This window comes from Stegodyphus dumicola, chromosome 7 (assembly GCF_044657685.1).
Source record: "Stegodyphus dumicola isolate Sdum_Otavi_A_Nest chromosome 7, ASM4465768v1".
NCBI lineage: Eukaryota > Metazoa > Arthropoda > Arachnida > Araneae > Eresidae > Stegodyphus > Stegodyphus dumicola.
In genome coordinates, this window is record NC_140774.1 from 13,853,364 (window position 1) to 13,862,758 (window position 9,395).

At 32.9% G+C, this 9,395-nt stretch overlaps 1 non-coding gene across 1 annotated transcript; it reads right to left on the reverse strand.

Moving 5' to 3' along the window:
• Positions 1 to 1,324: 1,324 nt before the first annotated feature.
• TRNAS-UGA (transfer RNA serine (anticodon UGA)) lies at positions 1,325 to 1,406 on the reverse strand. Its single transcript has one exon. It is a non-coding gene; the product is annotated as a tRNA-Ser (tRNA).
• Positions 1,407 to 9,395: the final 7,989 nt, after the last annotated feature.

Below are 9,395 nucleotides of genomic sequence, written 5' to 3' on the forward strand. Positions count from 1 at the left end.
CACAATGCGCAAAATTTTTGACCACATAGGTCTTTTAGGTGTCCGCCGATAACATCGCGGCAAAAACATCGTGGACGAAAACGTCGCAGAGAAAAGAACGCAAGGTGAAAACGTCGTGCTACAAAACATCGTGGGAGAAAACATCGCAGTTCTAAAACATGGTGGTACAAAACATCGTCGTCGAAAATAAAGCGGTTCAAAAACATCGCAGTTTAAAAACATCGTCGTCGAAAATATCGTGGTAAAAAATAAAGTATCTACAAATCATCGCATTACGATAACATCGCAGACATGCTTTTTTCAGGTTTTAATAATTGTAAATGGATATTCCTCTAATGATTTGTGAGCGCAAGGTGTAAAGAAGGATAAATTTTACTTTCACATATTTTATTAACTAATAAATTTTTGCTGAAAACGTAAGAAGGAAACTTAAGCATAGAAAATTAAATGTAACTTATAGATTATACTTTTCATGAAATATTACCAGTAAAAACTTTATAATAATGATTTATTAATGGCCTTTGTTAGTTAACTATGTCGGTTTAAAATTCTATTAAGTGCTATAAGTTGCATTAATTTTTTATGCTTAAGTTTCCTTTTTATTTTCTTAGCAAAAATTTATTAATTAATAAAAAATATGAAAGTAAAAATTATCCTTCTTTCCATCTTGCGCTCACAAATCATTATGGGAATATCCATTTACAATTATTAAAACCTGAAAAAAGCATGTCTGCGATGTTATCGTCATGCGATGATTTGTAGATACTTTATTTTTTACCACGATATTTTCGACGACGATGTTTTTAAACTGCGATGTTTTTGAACCGCTTTATTTTCGATGACGATGTTTTGAACCGCTTTATTTTCGATGACGATGTTTTGTACCACGATGTTTTCGAACTGCGATGTTTTCTCTTTGCAATGTTTTCTCCCACGATGTTTTGTAGCACGACGTTTTCGCCTTGCGTTGTTTTCTCCGCGACATTTTCGTCTGCGATGTTTTTGCCGCGATGTTTTCGGCTGTAACCGTCTTTTATCGTTTTTTCTTTCTAGTTTAGTTTAAATTATATATATATAATCTTAGGAGATAAATTATATATATATATATATATATATATACTATATACTACGTATATATATATGTATATATACTATATACTAATATATACGTATATATGGTATAATATATATATATATATATATACATAGTATTTATTATACATAGTATATATATACTATGTATATATATATATGTAGTATAATATATATATACTATGTATATAGTATTTATATATATGTAGTATAATATATATGTAAGATATTAATTAGCCGGTAGGATTCGAACCTACGCGGGGAAACCCCAATGGATTTCAAATCCATTGCCTTAACCACTCGGCCACGACTATATGTAAGATAAAAATGTATGAATCAGAATTATAATATAACTATAAACATTAATTCTTCCTCTCTATTCTAAAATCGTAATAACTTATCTGCATTGCGTCATTTAAATTAATCATGCGATCTTACGTAACCGTTAATACCAGATGCCTCTTAACAACCAATCACCGAATTGTAAACCAAAACTTTTCTCTTCGCGTGCTTCCATCTTTCATAACTAAGCACTTCAGCTTTTGCCCTCTACTCTGCTAAGTTGTAATTTCGCTGGCTTGCTTTCTATCTCAACAATATCAAAAATGTAAATCTTCTGTGGAAAGGCACGACTAGAGTGCCAAGTGATTGTGGCCACAAATATCAATTGGAAATAAAAATGGAATTAAAACTGCCTCGACTGCCAAGTTCTTTAGATGTTACCAAGTTTGATTACTAGCATACTACGCAATCAAAATCTTCTTCAATATGGGTCTAATCACGCATCTACACTGTTCCGTCATTTCCTTTGCTCTTATTATTACATATATACTATATATATATATATATATATACTATGTATATAGTATATACATAGTATATATATATATATATATATATACTATAGTATATACACTATAATCATTATAGGAGCCTATATATATATATATATAGGCTCCTATAATATATAATATAATAATAATATATAGGTATATATATATATACTTAAGACACAATAACACGCCGAATTTGATTTGCGGTTTTGCAGCTGAAGATGATGGTTCGATAAAACCATCGAAACTAGTCCTGTGAAAATTTTGTAAATTAACGCTGATTTTTGTTGTTTGACTTCTGAATATATATATACGTTAGAGCGTCAACTTATGAAATTCTTTTGGGCCACCGTGAAAAACTGAGACCTTTCAGATTAATCATTTTATTATGTCGAAGGACGAGAAATAATTTGTTTCATCTAGAGCTCATAGGATACATAAGTTTTGACTCGCGTTCAAGGTATATTTGCTTTATAATTTCGATAAAAGATCAAAATTATATAGCATATATATCTTGTTTCGCTGCTAATTGTAAACAAAGTTGAAAGTACCTGCTGTTGCTGCAAGGAAAAGTAATACACATGTTGACTTTCCTGCAGCAAAAATTAAAATAAATTTGTTGGCGGACATACGCCTAGTAAATATAACATCTCATCCATTTAAATTCCCTTTAATAATATTTAAATATTAATGTCTGAAGCAAAATTTCCCGACAAAATGCTTAAAATTCATCGCAATTTATGATTTTTCTTTTACGAATACATAACTTATGTTGTTTTTCATTTTTATGGGGGGGGAGGAACTACCCATGTTTTGAAGAAAATGTGTCAATCTGAGCATCCCTTGTTCCCTATAACTTAATCAACAGAAGAGCGTTGCCATCTCTCAACTCAGGTCTTAAGATGGCAGCTTCAGCCAAAGTGTGTGTATGATAAATGCCCTTGTAACGAAACTCAAGGTGACATAAAGACATTCAGAATGAAAAGACATAAGCGTTGTATAGAAGTTTTTCAGTGGAAAATAAAGGCAGAAAAAAACTACATTTTCAAAATCCTGTTGTTTTTAATCAAGTACTATATGATCGTTCAAAATTCTACAAAACTTTCACTGCCTACGTGCTGTCTCACTTCAATGTTAATAGAAATTCTATTTTGCAATTTTCTTAGGACGCAATTCTTTAATATTTCAAATAATTAAAAAAAAAGGTCATTTTTATTCTGTCTTTCGCCATAATTTTACATTTTAATTAAACTTAGAAAAAGGTACTGCGGGTTTCAATTCTGAATGGTTTTGGAAATAGAGTATTTCGCGAAATGAAATTAGAAAACCAGTTTGAATGCAATAACATTTATTACGTAAGTTCTTTATATTATTGTACCAATTATTTTAATAACAGTGCCATATAAGTTAGTGGCAATTTTCACTCAAAACGGAAATCAGGCAAATACACGTTAGAATTAAACGCTTATTGCCGGAGCTCTATCCTTCTGTTAAACTGATTTAAAACTTTGAATGTCGCAACGGAAACGTATCTAAAAATTAATCGAGCTAAATTTATTTCATATTTAAATATTTTATTTTATTAATATGCAATATATGTGTAATTCAGTGAGATAACTTTAAGTTGGAACTGAGAAAAATTCCAAATATGAAGAAATTTTTTTTTTATGATTGCGTAGAAATTTAGCGTTTAGTGGTATTAAAAATGATATAGATGGCTGCGTACTTTTTAATGCCGTTTATTTATAAATGCAGAAGGTGCTTCAAAATTACATTGAAATGAGAAACGTTTACAGAATTCTGTCTCTTTGAAGTAAGAAGAAAGAAAGGTGTTCTCCAGAAGCCGAGCAATAAATATTGCTGAACACTAGTGCTCGATCCAGGTAAATAACACTGGGGAAGAGGTTGGCTGCATGGACGTTTCTGAGAAAAATTCCAAATATGAAGAAATTTTTTTTTTTATGATTGCGTAGAAATTTAGCGTTTAGTGGTATTAAAAATGATATAGATGGCTGCGTACTTTTTAATGCCGTTTATTTATAAATGCAGAAGGTGCTTCAAAATTACATTGAAATGAGAAACGTTTACAGAATTCTGTCTCTTTGAAGTAAGAAGAAAGAAAGGTGTTCCCCAGAAGCCGAGCAATAAATATTGCTGAACACTAGTGCTCGATCCAGGTAAATAACACTGGGGAAGAGGTTGGCTGCATGGACGTTTCTGAGAAAAATTCCAAATATGAAGAAATTTTTTTTTTATGATTGCGTAGAAATTTAGCGTTTAGTGGTATTAAAAATGATATAGATGGCTGCGTACTTTTTAATGCCGTTTATTTATAAATGCAGAAGGTGCTTCAAAATTACATTGAAATGAGAAACGTTTACAGAATTCTGTCTCTTTGAAGTAAGAAGAAAGAAAGGTGTTCTCCAGAAGCCGAGCAATAAATATTGCTGAACACTAGTGCTCGATCCAGGTAAATAACACTGGGGAAGAGGTTGGCTGCATGGACGTTTCTGAGAAAAATTCCAAATATGAAGAAATTTTTTTTTTTATGATTGCGTAGAAATTTAGCGTTTAGTGGTATTAAAAATGATATAGATGGCTGCGTACTTTTTAATGCCGTTTATTTATAAATGCAGAAGGTGCTTCAAAATTACATTGAAATGAGAAACGTTTACAGAATTCTGTCTCTTTGAAGTAAGAAGAAAGAAAGGTGTTCCCCAGAAGCCGAGCAATAAATATTGCTGAACACTAGTGCTCGATCCAGGTAAATAACACTGGGGAAGAGGTTGGCTGCATGGACGTTTCTGAGAAAAATTCCAAATATGAAGAAATTTTTTTTTTATGATTGCGTAGAAATTTAGCGTTTAGTGGTATTAAAAATGATATAGATGGCTGCGTACTTTTTAATGCCGTTTATTTATAAATGCAGAAGGTGCTTCAAAATTACATTGAAATGAGAAACGTTTACAGAATTCTGTCTCTTTGAAGTAAGAAGAAAGAAAGGTGTTCTCCAGAAGCCGAGCAATAAATATTGCTGAACACTAGTGCTCGATCCAGGTAAATAACACTGGGGAAGAGGTTGGCTGCATGGACGTTTCTGAGAAAAATTCCAAATATGAAGAAATTTTTTTTTTTATGATTGCGTAGAAATTTAGCGTTTAGTGGTATTAAAAATGATATAGATGGCTGCGTACTTTTTAATGCCGTTTATTTATAAATGCAGAAGGTGCTTCAAAATTACATTGAAATGAGAAACGTTTACAGAATTCTGTCTCTTTGAAGTAAGAAGAAAGAAAGGTGTTCTCCAGAAGCCGAGCAATAAATATTGCTGAACACTAGTGCTCGATCCAGGTAAATAACACTGGGGAAGAGGTTGGCTGCATGGACGTTTCTGAGAAAAATTCCAAATATGAAGAAATTTTTTTTTTTATGATTGCGTAGAAATTTAGCGTTTAGTGGTATTAAAAATGATATAGATGGCTGCGTACTTTTTAATGCCGTTTATTTATAAATGCAGAAGGTGCTTCAAAATTACATTGAAATGAGAAACGTTTACAGAATTCTGTCTCTTTGAAGTAAGAAGAAAGAAAGGTGTTCTCCAGAAGCCGAGCAATAAATATTGCTGAACACTAGTGCTCGATTCAGGTAAATAACACTGGGGAAGAGGTTGGCTGCATGGACGTTTCTGAGGTTTTTTTTCTCCCATGTTTAACACAGATACTAGCCAATTTCCCTTAGAATAATCTCCACGAAAGCATCCCTTTTTTAGGCAGATAGCTGTCGCGTGTTTTATCGTATAAGAAGATAAACACGCCAGAGTGAAACATAAGATTAACGAGCGACACGTCAGCCATCTGTAGCTGATACTAGATTTTCCGTTTAGGCCGCGTGAGCCATCTGTGTCTGACACTAGAATTTCCGTTTAGGCCGCGTCAGCCATCTGTGGCTGCACTAAACTTTCCGTTTAGGTCGCGTCAGCCATTTGTGGCTGACACTAAACCTTTTCGTTTAGGCCGCGTCGACCGCCGCTGGCTGACAGCGTGTAACATGATATATAACTATAAAATTTACACTGTTTTATGAAATTACACAAAATTTATTTAAAATTTACTTAATTTTGATTCATGATTTGATTTTCATTCATTGAAACATGGTAAACATAAAATCGGTTCTTCATTACAGCTATTACAAAATGTGACAACACTCTTTTAGTCTTTTTTCTGGCCATTACTCTACCAGCTTCTGTTGCATTTTTATCATAACATAATTTACAATATTTTCGTACTTCAGAGGCTTTTCCCGGTTTTCTTCGGAGTTTATGTTGTCGTTTTCTAGATATTCTTGCATTTTTGTTCGACGGAATGTCTTCTTTTTCACAACTTGTTGCTATCTTCTACCGCGATACGAATCACTGGCCGTACAATACCAGCGCTTTTAAGCGAAGCGCGTGGCCTGAACGGGATTGCCTAAAACATACGCGTGGCGCTTAACGTGTTAAGCAAAGCCACAACCGTGTGTTTGGCGTAGATTTTACTCAAGACTCAAATATATATCGATATCGAGGACAAACAGGTTCAGGTCCTTTTTATCAAGAAAAGAGAAATCTACAACGAAGGAAAAGCCAAGATTATGCATACTAACAAAAGGAGTAAAGCGAACGAGAAGGCAGCACCATCTATCGGCAGAAATAGTAACGAAAATTAAACAATTAAATTAATAGAATTTTAAGAGCGTTGGGAAGACCTGGATTGGAATTTCTAGTCATTTCTAGCCATTAATAAGCCATCAATTAAACAAGATTTGTGAATGTAAAAAGCTTCAAGAAAATATAGTGGAAGAAGCTTTTTAAGTCACTAATTGTGATTAAATTGCCAACTATAATTAGCTGCCTAAGACTTGTTAATTTCGACTTTTCGGATATAAGATCCGTGTTCCTTGATTCCTTGTGGATTTAGCGCCCTTTTAGTTTAGCCGATATATCTCAAATTGCGTTGGCTAGATATGATATAAATTCCGCAAGAATAAAATTCGAAAATGGTATATTTGAAAATCGAGTCATGAATTTTTTTGACAGGCGAGAAAATGAATTTAACTTCTGAAGAATCCTGCCATTTTGTAACTGACAGAATTCTGACGAATGTTTCAGTGATGAAGAATATTTCATCAGCTTTGTGAACTTGGTCAGTGGCAAATGACCTCAAATAATTTTACCTGAGCAGTAAATCAAAATAATTTGATCTTAATTAAATGACCTGAGCTTTTCTCCCGTAACTATCGATAAAAACCTTCAAAAAATTTTCATCTTGCCACCAAAGAAGATATTCCGATGCTAGAAATAACATTAATAACACGGTCGTGCTTCCGTTTCATTGTCTGTTAGTTATAAAATTGCACGGATTCTACAGAAATTCAATTTTTAAGTCATTTTCTCCGCAATCAATAAAATCCATGGATCGATTCTTAAAGAATCTATTTCTGAATTTAATTCGTAAGGATTTTATAGCATATATTGTCAGTGTAGTTTGAGATATATCGGCCAAACTATAAAAGCGTTGATGTTTCGCATCCAGGAACAAGAATTCTATGTCCGAAAAAGCGAGATTAACAAATCTTCGACACCTAATCATAGTTGGAAATTTAATTACAGTCTTGACTTTGGGTCTACAACAATTATCCAAAAGCTTCTTCCCTTTTGGATTTTCCATTTGGGCTAATTGGATTTTCTTGCAGCTTTCAGATCCACAATGTTTTATCTTGTGTAGTTAATGATTTTAATTCCAGTCCAGTCCTTCCTAACCTTTTCCAAATTGTATTAACTAAATTCTTCCCTTTTCGTTAATATTTCTGCCTATAGATGGCGCCATCTTGGGATTCGCTTTACTCCTTCTCGGATATAAATACAGTCATGGTTTCTTTTCATTGTAGATTTCTTTTTTCCTGATGAAGAAGTATCTATATCTATTTGCCCTCAAAATCGATACAGTCGACTAAAATGTAATCCAAACACAGAGCATGTTGAGTTGTAAGATTCTAAGATGACCAGCTACAGAATATATATTTGTTGAATAGAATTTCTGTAACTTGAAGAGTCCAACAGCGGCCGACGGGTGAAGTCACTGAACACTGGTAGTTTGGTTTGGTGTTCGAATCCCCGCGATTGAAGTTTTTTGAAAGAGCAATCCCAGTGCACTTCTTTTCCGACATATCTTACACGATAATTGGTGTTGTAATTTTTACTGTCAAAATTCGCCGAAACGTAAAGCTTCTGATTGTTGCTGAAGAAAACGATAGATATATATTTTTTCCACATTCCATTCTTAACTACAATAATTTATACCTCACTTCGAAACACAAGCTAGCTGTATATATAATCCGAAACGAAGACTATTTTATGACAGGATGCTATATTCCAAAGCCCCTACCTTACTCCCGCTTGTACAGAAAATGTTGCTTTAGAATTGTTATGGACCGAAATGTGGATGATATTATTTAGGACGATAATGATGGCGATGATAATGGGGAAATGTAGAAAGAGGCCATTCATCAGGATCTACTGGTAACAAAGAAAGAGAGATTTCCTGGAACTACTTGAAAATTAATACAAGTTACAAACTACTGATACTGAGAATTTTGATGAATGTATATCAGGATTAAATAAAATAAAAATATTACTTTTTCAATTGATTCTAGTTATAGATATTTTTCAATTACCCAAATCTGTGATTGAATTACGAAGTTATATTTAATTAGCTAAAAATTTTCAGTATTTTATACATGGAAATGTATGCAGTATTTGAGAGTTCAAATTCAAAATGAAATTTCACGTGCTTATATTTGTAAAATTAAAAATAATAATTATACAAAAAAGAATTAAACATAAATCGAATTAACGATTTTTTTTAGTCAGACCTTTTTTTCCTTCCTTAATCTAACTGATACTTTTAATTTGCTTGTCTTATAATTATGCGCATTATAGAGAAATATTGCGCATTATAGAGAATTGCGCATTATAGCGTATTTCGCATTATAGAGAAAAATGTCAGGGTGTCTGAACAGGGATTTCGATGCAGAAAAAGTTTAAAAATTTTTATTTTGAAGAATATCATCAAAATGTTGCGGACCGGCGGAGGAAGAGTGTTTTAGAATGTTGGAATTAAGGTTTTTAATGTTAGAAATATGCATAGAATTTTTGTTTATTTACTTATATACTGTTTCGATATTCTATAAATCTTTCTGCACGCACTGAGAAGAGGGCAAACGGACCTCCCCGGGCTGCAACATCTCTGGTTGTAACATTGTTGCATCTTTTCGTATACGTTCAATCACAGATCAAGCGGCATCTGGTGGCTAAAATTGTAACAAAAACGCCAAAAGAATTGTTTAAAGAACTGAGTTTATGCAGTTCCGTATTGTTTGCGTGACGAAGAGGAGTATATTCATGCTAAAAAAGCTAAAATATTTAAATACGTT